Source organism: Patagioenas fasciata, chromosome 28 (assembly GCF_037038585.1).
Source record: "Patagioenas fasciata isolate bPatFas1 chromosome 28, bPatFas1.hap1, whole genome shotgun sequence".
Lineage (NCBI taxonomy): Eukaryota > Metazoa > Chordata > Aves > Columbiformes > Columbidae > Patagioenas > Patagioenas fasciata.
Window position 1 is genome coordinate 725429 of NC_092547.1, and position 14632 is coordinate 740060.

A 14632-nucleotide genomic window follows, 5' to 3' on the forward strand; every position below is an offset into this window, starting at 1 on the left:
CGGGGACGCCTCTTTGTACCCAGGGCACACTGTGACATCCTGGGGACCCCCCCTTGTCACTGGGGCCCATTGTGACGTCCCAGGACCCCCCATTGTCCCCAGGGCCCATTGTGACATCCTGGGGATCCCTCCTTGTCCCCAGGGCCCATTGTGACGTCCCAGGACCCACCATTGTCCCCAGGACCCATTGTGACATTCAGGGGGCCCCTTTGTCCCCAGGGCCCATTGTGACATCCCAGGACCCCCCATTGTCCCCAGGGCCCATTGTGACGTCCCAGGACCCCCCATTGTCCCCAGGGCCCATTGTGACATCCTCAGCACCCCCTTGTCCCCAGGGCCCATTGTGACATTCAGGGGACCCCTCTTTTTCCCCAGGGCCCATTGTGACATCCTAGGGACCCCCCCTTGTCCCCAGGGCCCATTGTGACGTCCCAGGACCCGCCATTGTCCCCAGGGCCCATTGTGACATCCTGGGGATCCCTGCTTGTCCCCAGGGCCCATTGGGACGTCCCAGGACCCGCCATTGTCCCCAGGGCCCATTGTGACATTCTGGGGATCCCTCCTTGTCCCCAGGGCCAATTGGGACGTCCCAGGACCCTCATTGTCCCCAGGGCCCATTGTGACATTCAGGGGCCCCCGTTTGTCACTGGGGCCCATTGTGACATCCCAGGACCCCACATTGTCTCCAGGGCCCTTGTGACATCCTGGGGACACCCCCTTATCTCCAGGGCCCATTGTGACATCCTGGGAATCCCTCCTTGTCACTGGGGCCCATTTTGACATTCAGGGGACCCCCCATTGTCCCCAGGGCCCATTGTGACATCCTCTGCACCCCCTTGTCCCCAGGGCCCATTGTGACATTCAGGGGACCCCTCTTAGTCCCCAGGGCCCATTGTGACATCCTGGGGACCCCACTTGTCCCCAGGACCCATTGTGACACTATGGGGACCCCCCCTTGTGCCCAGTGCCCATTGTGACACCGTGGGTACCACCCTATTCTGCAGGGTCCATTGTTTCATCCCAGGACCCCCCATTGTCCCCAGGGCCCATTGTGACATTCAGGGGACCCCCCTTTGTCCCCAGGGCCCATTCTGATACCGTGGGGACCCCCTTTGTCCCCAGGGCCCATTGTGACATGCTGGGGACGCTCTTTGTCCCCAGGGCCCATTGTGACATCCTGGGGACCCTCCTTGTCCCCAGAGCCCATTGTGACATCCAGGGGACCCCCTTTGTCCCCAGGGCCCATTGTGGCACCATAGGGACCCCCTTTGTCACTGGGGCCCATTGTGAAATCCCAGGACCCCCCCTGGTCCCCAGGCCTCATTGTGACATCCTAGGGACCCCTTTGTCCCAAGACTTCATTGTGACATCCTGGGGACCCCCCTTGTCCTCAGGGTCCATTGTGACAGCCCAGGACCTTACATTGTCCCCAGGACCCATTGTGACATCCTGGGGCCACCCCCTTGCTCCCAGGGCCCGTTGTGGCACCGTGGGGACACCCCGTTTTTCCCCAGGGCCCATTGTGACATCCCAGGACCCCCCTTTGTACCCAGGGCCATTGTAGCACCATGGGGTCCCCTTTGACCCCATGGCCCATTGTGGCACCATGGCAACCCCTTTTGTCCCCAGGGCCCATTGTGACATTCTTGGACCCCACTTTGTCCCCAGGGCCTATTGTGACACCATGGGGACCCCTCCTTGTCACTGGGGACCCATTGTGACACCATGGGGACCCCCCCTTGTCCTCAGGACTCATTCTCACATCCTGGACACCCCCCATTGTCCCCAGGGCCCATTGTGACATCCACTGCACCCCCTTGTCCCCAGGGCCCATTGTGACATTCAGGGGACCCCTCTTTGTCCCCAGGGCCCATTGTGACATCCTGGGGACCCCCCCTTGTCCCCAGGGCCCATTGTGACGTCCCAGGACCCCCCACTGTCCCCAGGGCCCATTGTGACATCCTGGGGACCCTCCTTGTCCCCAGAGCCCATTGTGACATCCTGGGGACGCCCTTTGTCCCCAGGGCCCATTGTGGCACCATGAGGACCCTCTTTGTCACTGGGGGCCATTGTGACATCCTGGGGATCCTCCTTGTCCCCAGAGCCCATTTTGACATCCCAGGACCACACTTTGTCCCCAGGGCTTATTGTGACACCATGGGGATCTCCCTTGTCCCCAGGGCCCATTGTGACATCCCATGACCCCCCTTTATCCCCAGTGCTATTGTGAAATCCTGGGGACCCCTTTTGTCCCCAGGGCCCATTGTGGCACCATGGGGAACCCCTTTGTCACTGGGGGCCATTGTGACATTCCAGGATTCCACTTTGTCCCCAGGGCTCGTTCTGACACCTTGGGGACTCCCATTGTCCCCAGGGCCCATTGTGACATCCTGGGCAACCCCATTGTCCCCAGGGCCCATTGTGACATCCTGGGGACCCCCATTGTCCCCAGGGCCCATTGTGACATTCCAGGACCCCCCATTGTCCCCAGGGCCCATTGTGACATCCACTGCACCCCCTTGTCCCCAGGGCCCATTGTGACATTCAGGGGACCCCTCTTTGTCCCCAGGGCCCATTGTGACATTCAGGGGACCCCCCCTTGTCACTGGGGCCCATTGTGACGTCCCAGGACCCCCCATTGTCCCCAGGGCCCATTGTGACATCCTGGGGATCCCTCCTTGTCCCCAGGGCCCGTTGTGACGTCCCAGGACCCCCCATTGTCCCTAGGACCCATTGTGACATTCAGGGGGCCCCTTTGTCACTGGGGCCCATTGTGACATCCCAGGACCCCACATTGTCCCCAGGACACATTGTCACATCCTGGGGACCCCACTTGTCCCCAGGACCCATTGTGACACTATGGGGTCCCCCACTTGTGCCCAGGGCCCATTGTGACACCGTGGGTACCACCCTTGTCCGCAGGGCTCATTGTGACATCCCAGGACCCCCCTTTGTCCCCAGGGCCCATTCTGATACCGTGGGGATCCCCTTTGTCCCCAGAGTCCATTGTGACATCCAGGGGACTCCCTTTGTCCCCAGGGCCCATTGTGACATCGCAGGACCCCCCTGGGCCCCAGGGCGCATTTTGACATCCTGGGGATGCCCCCTTGTCAACGGGGCCCATTGTGACATTGCAGTACCCCCCCTGGTCCCCACGGCCCATTGTGGCACCATGGGGAACCCCTTTGTCACTGGGGCCCATTGTGACATCCCAGGACCCCACATTGTCCCCAGGACCCATTGTGACATCCTGGGGACCCCACTTGTCCCCAGGACCCATTGTGACACTATGGGGACCCCACCTTGTCCCCAGGGCCCATTGTGACGTCTTAGGACCCCCCGTTGTCCCCAGGGCCCATTGTGACGTCCTGGGGATCCCTCCTTGTCCCCAGGGCCCATTGTGACGTCCCAGGACTCCCCACTGTCCTCAGGACCTATTGTAACATTCAGGGGACCCCCTTTGTCACTGGGGCCCATTGTGACATCCCAGGACCCTACATTGTCCCCAGGGCCCATTGTGACATCCTGGGGACCCCATTTTCCCCAGGACCCATTGTGACACTATGGGTACCCCCCCTTGTCTCCAGGGCCAATTGTGACGTCCCAGGACCCCCCATTGTTCCCAGGGCCCATTGTGATGTCCTTGGGAGCCCCCTCTCTTCCCAGGGCTCATTGTGACTCTCAGGGGACCCCACCTTGTCCCCAGGACTGATTGTGACGTCCTAGGGCCCCTCTGTGTCCCCAGGGCCCATTGTGACGTCCCAGGACCCCCATTGTCCCCAGGGCCCATTGTGACATCCTCGGCACCCCCTTGTCCCCAGGGCCCATTGTGACATTCAGGGGACCCCTCTTTGTCCCCAGGGCCCATTGTGACATCCTGGGGACCCCCTCTTGTCCCCAGGGCCCATTGTGACATCCTGGGGATCCCTCCTTGTCCCCAGGGCCCATTGTGACGTCCCAGGACCCCCCATTGTCCCAAGGGCCCATTGTGACATTCAGGGGACCCCCTTTGTCACTGGGGCCCATTGTGACATCCCAGGACCCCCCTTTGTCCCCAGGGCCCATTGTGACATCCTGGGGATCCCCATGTCACTGGGGCCCATTGTGACGTCCCAGGACCCCGCATTGTCCCCAGAGCCCATTGTGACATCCTGGAGACCCCCTTTGTCTCCAGGGCCCATTGTGACGTCCCAGGACCCCCCAGTGTCCCCAGGGTCCATTGTTACATCCTGGGGACCCCCTTGTCACTGGGACCCATCATGACACCATGGGGACCCTCCTTGTCACTGGGGACCCATTGTGACACCATGGGGACCCCCCCTTGTCCTCAGGGCCCATTGTGACATCCTGGGCATCCCCCCTGTCCCCCGGGACCATTGTAACACCGTGCGGACCCCCTTTGTCCCCAGGGCCCATTGTGACACCTTGGGGACCCCCTTGTCACTGGAGACCCATTGTGACAGCATGGGGACCACCCCTTGTCCTCAGGGCCTATTGTGAACATCCTGGGGAACCTCCATTGTCCCCAGAGCCCACTGTGAGTTCCTGGAGACCCCCTTGTCCCCAGGTCCCATTGTGACATCCTGGGGAGCCTCTTTGTCCCCAGGGCCCATTGTGACATCCTGGGGACCTCCTTGTCCCCAGGACCCATCCTGGCACCGTGGAGACCTCCCTTGTCACTGGGGACCCATTGTGACACCATGGGGACCTCCCATTGTCCTCAGGGCCCATTGAGACATCCTGGGGACCCCCTTTGTCACTGGAGACCCATTGTGGCATCCCAGGAACCCCATTGTCCCAAGGGCCCATTGTGACATCCTGGGGACCCCCCTTTGTCTCCAGGACATATTGTGACACCGTGGGGACCACATTAGTCCCCAGGGCCCATTGTGACATCCTAGGGATCCCCTCTTGTCCCCAGGGCCCATTGTGACGTCCCAGGACCCCCCATTGTCCCCAGGGCCCATTGTGACATCCTGGGGACGCCCTTTGTCCCCAGGGCCCATTTTGACACCGTCGACACCCCCCTTTGTCTCCAGGGCCCATTGTGACATCCTGGGGACCCTCCTTGTCCCCAGAGGCCATTGTGACATCCAGGGGACCCCCTTTGTCCCCAGGGCCCATAGTGACATCCTGGGGTCCCCCCTTTGTCCCCGGGGCCCATTGTGATATCCTGGGGATCCCTCCTTGTCCCCAGGGCCCATTGTGACGTCCCAGGACCCCCCATTGTCCCCAGGGCCCATTGTGACATTCAGGGGACCCCCTTTGTCACTGGGGCCCATTGTGACATCCCAGGACCCCCCTTTGTCCCCAGGGCCCATTGTGACATCCTGGGGATCCCCATGTCACTGGGGCCATTGTGACGTCCCAGGACCCCGCATTGTCCCCAGAGCCCATTGTGACATCCTGGAGACCCCCTTGTCACTGGGACCCATCATGACACCATGGGGACCCTACTTGTCACTGGGGACACATTGTGACACCATGGGGACCCCCCCTTGTCCTCAGGGCCCATTGTGACATCCTGGGCATCCCCCCTGTCCCCCGGGACCATTGTAACACCGTGCGGACCCCCTTTGTCCCCAGGGCCCATTGTGACACCTTGGGGACCCCCTTGTCACTGGAGACCCATTGTGACAGCATGGGGACCACCCCTTGTCCTCAGGGCCTATTGTGAACATCCTGGGGAACCTCCATTGTCCCCAGAGCCCATTGTGAGTTCCTGGAGACCCCCTTTGTCCCCAGGGCCCATTGTGACATCCTGGGGTCCCCCCTTTGTCCCCAGGGCCCATTGAAATGTCCCAGGATCACCGTTTGTCCCCAGGGTTCATTGTGACATCCTGGGAACCCCATTTGTCCCCACGTCCCATTGTGGCACCATGGGGAACCCCTTTGTCACTGGGGCCCATTGTGACATCCCAGGACCCCACTTTGTCCCCAGGGCTTATTGTGACACCATGGGGATCTCCCTTGTCCCCAGGGCCCATTGTGACATCCCATGACCCCCCTTTATCCCCAGTGCTATTGTGAAATCCTGGGGACCCCTTTTGTCCCCAGGGCCCATTGTGGCACCATGGGGAACCCCTTTGTCACTGGGGGCCATTGTGACATCCCAGGATTCCACTTTGTCCCCAGGGCTCGTTCTGACACCTTGGGGACTCCCATTGTCCCCAGGGCCCATTGTGACATCCTGGGCAACCCCATTGTCCCCAGGGCCCATTGTGACATCTGGGGAACGCCCTTGTCCCCAGGAGCCATCGTGGCACTGTGGGGACCCTCCTTGTCACTTGGGCCCATTGTGACACCATGGGGACCCCCCCTTTGTCTCCAGTACCCATTGTGACATCCTGGGATCCCTCCTTGTCCCCAGGGCCCATTGTGACGTCCCAGTACCCCCCATTGTCCCCAGGACCCATTGTGACATTCAGGGGACCCCCTTTGTCACTGGGCCCATTGTGACATCCCAGGACCCCACATTGTCCCCAGGGCCCATTGTGACATCCTGGGGACCCCACTTGTCCCCAGGACCCATTGTGACACTATGGGAACCCCCCTTTGTGCCCAGAGCCCATTGTGACACTGTGGGTACCACCCTTGTCCGCAGGGCTCATTGTGACATCCCAGGACCCCCCTTTGTCCCCAGGGCTCATTGTGACATTCTAGGACCCCACTTTGTCCCCAGGGCCTATTGTGACACCATGGGGAACCCTCCTTGTCACTGGGAACCCATTGTGACACCATGGGGACCGCCCCTTTATCCCCAGTGCCCATTGTGACATCCTGCGCACCCCCCTTTGTCCCCAGGGTCCATTGTGACATCCTGGGCAACCCCATTGTCCCCAGGGCCCATTGTGACATCTAGGGGGACGCCCTTGTCCCCAGGACCCATCGTGGCACCGTGGGGACCCCCATTGTCCCCAGGGCCCATTGTGACGTCCCAGGACCCGCCATTGTCCCCAGGGCCCATTGTGACATCCCAGGACCCCACTTTGTCTCCAGGGCTTATTGTGACACCATGGGAATCTCCCTTGTCCCCAGGGCCCATTGTGACATTCAGGGGCCCCCGTTTGTCACTGGGGCCCATTGTGACATCCCAGGACCCCACATTATCCCCAGGGCCCATTGTGACTTTCAGGGGACCCCACTTGTCCCCAGGACCCATTGTGACACTATAGGGACCCCCCCTTGTGCCCAGTGCCCATTGTGACACCGTGGGTACCACCCTTGTCCGCAGGGCCCATTGTGACATCCTGGGGACACTCCCTTGTCGCCAGGGCCCATTGTGACATCCTGGGGACCCCCTTTGTCACTGGGGCCCATTGTGAAATCCCAGGACCCCACATTGTCCCCAGGGCCCATTGTGACATCCTGGGGACCCCCCCTTTGTCCCCAGTGCCCATTGTGACATCCTGCGGACCCCCCTTTGTCCCCAGGGCCCATTTTGACATTCAGGGGACCCACCATTGTCCTCAGGGCCCATTGTGAGGTCCCAGGACCCCCCATTGTCCCCAGGGCCCATTGTGACATCCTCGGCACCCCCTTGTCCCCAGGGCCCATTGTGACATCCCAGGACCCCCCATTGTCCCCAGGGCCCATTGTGACATCCTGGGGATCCCTCCTTGTCCCCAGGACCCATTGTGACACTATGGGGACCCCCCCTTATGCCCAGGGCCCATTGTAAAACCGTGGGTACCACCCTTGTCTGCAGGGCTCATTGTGACATCCCAGGACCCCCCATTGTCCCCAGGGCCCATTGTGACATTCAGGGGACCCCCCTTTGTCCCCAGGGCCCATTTTGACATTCAGGGGATCCACCATTGTCCTCAGGGCCCATTGTGAGGTCCCAGGACCCCCCATTGTCCCCAGGGCCCATTGTGACATCCTCGGCACCCCCTTGTCCTCAGGGCCCATTGTGAGGTCCCAGGACCCCCCATTGTCCCCAGGGCCCATTGTGACATCCTGTGCACCCCCTTGTCCCCAGGGCACATTGTGACGTCCCAGGACCCCCCATTGTCCCCACGGCCCATTGTGACATTCAGGGGACCCCACTTTGTCCCCAGGGCCCATTGTGACATCCTGGGGACCCCCTTTGTCGCCAGGGCCCATTGTGGCACCATGAGGACCCTCTTTGTCACTGGAGCCCATTGTGACATCCCATGACCCCCCTTTGTCCCCAGTGCTATTGTGAAATCCTTGGGACCCCTTTTGTCCCCACGGCCCATTGTGGCACCATGGGGAACCCCTTTGTCACTGGGGGCCATTGTGACATTCCAGGATTCCACTTTGTCCCCAGGGCTCGTTCTGAACACCTTGGGGCCTCCCATTGTCCCCAGGGCCCATTGTGACATCTGGGGGACGCCCTTGTCCCCAGGACCCATTGTGGCACCGTGGGGAGCCTCCTTGTCACTTAGGCCCATTGTGACACCATGGGGACCCCCCCTTTATCCCCAGTGCCCATTGTGACATCCTGCGGACCCCCCTTTGTCCCCAGGGCCCATTTTGACATTCAGGGGACCCCCTTTGTCCCCAGGGCCCATTGTGACATCGTGGGGACCCCCTTTCTCCCAAGACTTCATTGTGACATCCTGGGGTCCCCCCTTGTCCTCAGGGTCCATTGTGACAGCCCAGGACCTTACATTGTCCCCAGGGCCCATTGTGATATCTTGGGGACCCCCTTGTTCCCAAGGCCCATTGTGACATCCTGGGGACCCCCCCTTGTCCCCAGGGCCCATTGTGACATCCCAGGACCCCCCATTGTCCCCAGGGCCCATTGTGACATCCTCGGCACGCCCTTGTCCCCAGGGCCCATTGTGACATCCTGGGGACCCCCCCTTGTCCCCAGGGCCCATTGTGACGTCCCAGGACCCCCCATTGTCCCCAGGGCCCATTGTGACATCCTCTGCACACCCTTGTCCCCAGGGCCCATTGTGACATTCAGGGGACCCCTCTTTGTCCCCAGGGCCCATTGTGACATCCTGGGGACCCCCCCTTGTCCCCAGGGCCCATTGTGACATCCTGGGGACCCCCCCTTGTCCCCAGGGCCCATTGTGACGTCCCAGGTCCCCCCATTGTCCCCAGGGCCCATTGTGACATCCTGGGGATCCCTCCTTGTCCCCAGGGCCCATTGTGACATCCCAGGACCCCCCATTGTCCCCAGGACCTATTGTCACATTCAGGGGACCCCCTTTGTCACTGGGGCCCATTGTGACACCATGGAGACCCCCGCTTGTCCTCAGGCTCCATTGTGACATCCTGGGCACCCCCCATTTTCCCTAGGACCCATTGTGACATCCTGGCCACCCCCTTGCTTCCAGGGCCCGTTGTGGCACCATGGGGACACCCCCTTTGTCCCCAGGGCCCATTGTGACATCCCAGGACCCCCCTTTGTCCCCAGGGCCATTGTAGCACCATGGGGACCCCCTTTGACCCCAGGGCCCATTGTGGTACTATGGCAACCCCTTTTGTCCCCAGGGCCCATTGTGACATTCTTGGACCCCACTTTGTCCCCAGGGCCTATTGTGACACCATGGGGACCCCTCCTTGTCACTGGGGACCCATTGTGACACCATGGGGACCCCCCCTTGTCCTCAGGACTCATTCTCACATCCTGGACACCCCCCATTGTCCCAAGGGCCCATTGTGACATCCACTGCACTACCTTGTCCCCAGGGCCCATTGTGACATTCAGGGGACCCCTCTTTGTCCCCAGGGCCCATTGTGACATCCTGGGGACCCCCCCTTGTCCCCAGGGCCCATTGTGACGTCCCAGGACCCGACATTGTCCCCAGGGCCCATTGTGACATCCTCTGCACCCCCTTGTCCCCAGGGCCCATTGTGACGTCCCAGGACCCCCCCTTGTCCCCAGGGCCCATTGTGACGTCCCAGGACCCCCGTTTGTCCCCAGGGCCCATTGTGACATGCTGGGGACCCTCCTTGTCCCCAGGGCCCATTGTGACATCCAGGGGACCCCCTTTGTCCCCAGGGCCCATTGTGGCACCATGAGGACCCTCTTTGTCACTGGAGCCCATTGTGACATCCCATGACCCCCCTTTGTCCCCAGTGCTATTGTGAAATCCTGGGGACCCCTTTTGTCCCCAGGGCCCATTGTGGCACCATGGGGAACCCCTTTGTCACTGGGGGCCATTGTGACATTCCAGGATTCCACTTTGTCCCCAGGGCTCGTTCTGACACCTTGGGGACTCCCATTGTCCCCAGGGCCCATTGTGACATCCTGGGCAACCCCATTGTCCCCAGGGCCCATTGTGACATCTGGGGGATGCCCTTGTCCCCAGGACCCATCGTGGCACCGTGGGGACCCTCCTTGTCACTTGGGCCCATTGTGACACCATGGGGACACCCCCCTTTGTCCCCAGTGCCCATTGTGACATCCTGCGGACCCCCCTTTGTCCCCAGGGCCCATTGTGACATTCAGGGGACCCACCATTGTCCTCAGGGCCCATTGTGCGGTCCCAGGACCCCCCATTGTCCCCAGGGCCCATTGTGACATCCTCGGCACCCCCTTGTGCCCAGGGCCCATTGTGACATTCAGGGGACCCCTCTTTGTCCCCAGGGCCCATTGTGACGTCCTGGGGACCCCCCCTTGTCCCCAGGGCCCATTGTGACGTCCCAGGACCCGCCATTGTCCCCAGGGCCCATTGTGACATCCTGGGGATCCCTCCTTGTCCCCAGGGCCCATTGTGACGTCCCAGGACCCCCCATTGTCCCCAGGGCCCATTGTGACATTCAGGGGCCCCCGTTTGTCACTGGGGCCCATTGTGACATCCCAGGACCCCACATTGTCCCCAGGGCCCATTGTGACTTTCAGGGGACCCCACTTGTCCCCAGGACCCATTGTGACACTATAGGGACCCCCCCTTGTCCCAGTGACCATTGTGACACCGTGGGTACCACCCTTGTCCGCAGGGCCCATTGTGACATCCTGGGGACACCCCCTTGTCCCCAGGGCCCATTGTGACATCCTGGGAATCCCCCCTTGTCCCCAGGGCCCATCGTGACGTGCCAGGACCCCCATTTTCCCCAGGGCCCATTGTGACATCCTCGGCACCCCCTTGTCCCCAGGGCCCATTGTGACATTCAGGGGACCCCTCTTTGTCCTCAGGGCCCATTGTGACATCCTGGGGACCCCCCCTTGTTCCCAGGGCCCACTGTGACGTCCCAGGACCCGCCATTGTCCCCAGGGCCCTGTGTGACATCCTGGGGTGCCCTCCTTGTCCCCAGGGCCCATTGTGACGTCCCAGGACCCCCCATTGTCCCCAGAGCCCATTTTGACATCCAGGGGACCCCCTTTGTCACTGGGGCCCATTGTGGCACCATGAGTACCCTCTTTGTCACTGGGGCCCATTGTGACATCCCAGGACCCCCCCTGGTCCCCAGGGCCCATTGTGACATCTGGGGGACCCCCCTTGTCCTCAGGGTCCATTGTGACAGCCCAGGACCTTACTTTGTCCCCAGGGCCCATTGCGATATCTGGGGGACCCCCTTGTCCCCAGGGCCCATTGTGACACCATGGGGACCCCCCTTTGTCCCCAGGGCCCATTGTGACATCCTGGGGTCCCCCCTTTGTCCCCAGGGCCCATTGAAATGTCCCAGGACCACCCTTTGTCCCCAGGGCTTATTGTGACACCATGGGGATCTCCCTTGTCCCCAGGGCCCATTGTGACATCCCACGACCCCCCTTTGTCCCCAGTGCTATTGTGAAATCCTGGGGAACCCTTTTGTCCCCAGGGCCCATTGTGGCACCATGGGGAACCCCTTTGTCACTGGGGGCCATTGTGACATTCCAGGATTCCACTTTGTCCCCAGGGCTCGTTCTGAACACCTTGGGGCCTCCCATTGTCCCCAGGGCACATTGTGACATCTGGAGGACGCCCTTGTCCCCAGGACCCATCGTGGCACCGTGGGGACCCTCCTTGTCACTTGGGCCCATTGTGACACCATGGGGACTCCCCCTTTATCCCCAGTGCCCATTGTGACATCCTGCGGACCCCCCTTTGTCCCCAGGGCCCATTTTGACATTCAGGGGACCCCCTTTGTCCCCAGGGCCCATTGTGAGGTCCCAGGACCCCCCATTGTCCCCAGGGCCCATTGTGACATCCTCGGCACCCCCTTGTCCCCAGGGTCCATTGTGACACTATGGGGACCCCCCCTTGTGCCCAGGGCCCATTGTGACACCGTGGGTACCACCCTTGTCCCCAGGGCTCATTGTGACATCCCAGGACCCCCATTGTCCCCAGGGCCCATTGTGACATTCAGGGGACCCCCCTTGTCCCCAGGGCCCATTCTGACACCGTGGGGACCCCCTTTGTCCCCAGGGCCCATTGTGACATCCTGGGGACCCCCTTTGTCCCAAGACTTCATTGTGACATCCTAGGGACCCCCCTTGTCCTCAGGGTCCATTGTGACAGCCCAGGACCTTACATTGTCCCCAGGGCCCATTGTGATATCTGGGGGACCCCCTTGTTCCCAAGGCCCATTGTGACATCCTGGGGACCCCACCTTGTCTCCAGGGCCCATTGTGACATCCCAGGACCCCCCATTGTCCCCAGGGCCCATTGTGACATCCTCGGCACGCCCTTGTCCCCAGGGCCCATTGTGACACTATGGGGACCCCCCCTTGTGCCCAGGGCCCATTGTGACACTGTGGGTACCATCCTTGTCTGCAGGGCTCATTGTGACATCCCAGGACTCCCCATTGTCCACAGGGCCCATTGTGACATTCAGGGGACCCCCTTGTCCCCAGAGGCCATTCTGATACCGTGGGGACCCCCTTTGTCCCCAGGGCCCATTGTGACATCCTGGGGACCCTCCTTGTCCCCAGAGCCCATTGTGACATCCAGGGGACCCCCTTTGTCCCCAGGGCCCATTGTGGCACCATAGGGACCCCCTTTGTCACTGGGGCCCATTGTGAGATTCCAGGACCCCCGCTTTGTCCCCAGGGCCCATTGTGACATCCTGGGGACCCCCTTTGTCCCAAGACTTCATTGTGACATCCTGGGGACCCCCCTTGTCCTCAGGGTCCATTGTGACAGCCCAGGACCTTACATTGTCCCCAGGGCCCATTGTGATATCTGGGGGACCCCCTTGTTCCCAAGGCCCATTGTGACACCCTGGGGACTCCCATTGTCCCCAGGGCCCATTGTGACATCCCAGGACCCCCCATTGTCCCCAGGGCCCATTGTGACATCCTCTGCACCCCCTTGTCCCCAGGGCCCATTGTGACATTCAGGGGACCCCTCTTTTTCCCCAGGGCCCATTGTGACATCCTGGGGACCCCCCCTTGTCCCCAGGGCCCATTGTGACGTCCCAGGACCCCCCATTGTCCCCAGGACCCATTGTGACACTATGGGGACCCCCCGTTGTGCCCAGGGCCCATTGTGACACCGTGGGTACTGCCCTTGTCCGCAGGGCTCATTGTGACATCCCAGGACCCCCCTTTGTCCCCAGGGCCCATTGTGACATTCAGGGGACCCCCCTTTGTCCCCAGGGCCCATTCTGATACCGTGGGGACCCCCTTTGTCCCCAGGGCCCATTGTGACATTCAGGGGACCCCCCTTTGTCCCCAGGGCCCATTCTGATACCGTGGGGACCCCCTTTGTCCCCAGGGCCCATTGTGACATGCTGGGGACGCTCTTTGTCCCCAGGGCCCATTGTGACATCCTGGGGACCCCCCCTTGTCCCCAGGGCCTATTGTGACGTCCCAGGACCCCCCATTGTCCCCAGGGCCCATTGTGATATGCTGGGGAGCCCTCTTTGTCCCCAGGGCCCATTGTGAAATTCAGGGGACCCCAACTTGTCCCCAGGGCCCATTGTGACATCCTGGGGACCCCATTGTCACCAGAGCCCATTGTGATATCCTGGCGACCGCCCTTTGTCCCCAGGGCCCATTGTGACATCCCAGGACCCCCTTTGTCCCTGTCGAGGGTTAAGATTGCGGGGTGACAATCAAACCCTGGCAGATGTGTTGTCAACCTCCTCTCCCCCCCCCAATTCCCCCTTTTGCCCCTCCCTCTCCCCCCTTCCCACTCAGCACAGGCGATCGGGAGGGGAAGAAGCACAGAGGGGAGAGAGCTGGAAAAGTTCAAGATGTTTTACTGATGCTACTGATAAGAACAGAGAAAATAATACAAATATACAAAACCCATCTTGTAAGTCTGAGCAACTGCAGAGCCAGCACCCAAAGTCCTGGATCAGACTCTGCAGCCAACCGGAGCTGGATTCAGTCTCTCACTGGCCTCCGTTCGCAGGGACGACCAGCAAGGTCCTCTCCTAATGTCGGCCATGAGGAAAAAAGGGAGAAAGGGAAAAGGGGCGAGATCCTCGTGATCTCCCACTTTTATATGAAGTATTCACGTGAACAGAATGTTATTCACTGTTGGTCAGTCTCTCGATCACCAGTTTCTCGTTGCCCCTCTCGCGAGATGTCCATCTGTGCTTGTCAATAAGTTTGCATTCCCTTGCTGGGTTTAACCAAAACATGTGTCGGGTTCTCCAGGAAAATGCAGCTGACATGAAGGCTTTGGCTGACAGGCAAATTCACTAAAAGAGAAACTTGTTTTTAACAAAACCAGGACATTCCACCCCTTATCATATGACATTCACTGAATACTTAAAC

The 14632-nt window shown here is 61.0% G+C and overlaps 1 long non-coding RNA gene across 1 annotated transcript in view; it reads left to right on the plus strand.

Annotated features, from left to right (window-relative positions):
* Nucleotides 1-14394, plus strand: part of LOC139825793 (uncharacterized) — a 35814-nt gene extending 21420 nt beyond the window's left edge. The window contains exon 3 of the long non-coding RNA XR_011735992.1: nucleotides 14048-14394. This is a non-coding gene — a long non-coding RNA (uncharacterized lncRNA). The remainder of the gene's footprint in view (nucleotides 1-14047) is intronic.
* The last annotated feature ends 238 nt before the right edge of the window (nucleotides 14395-14632 follow it).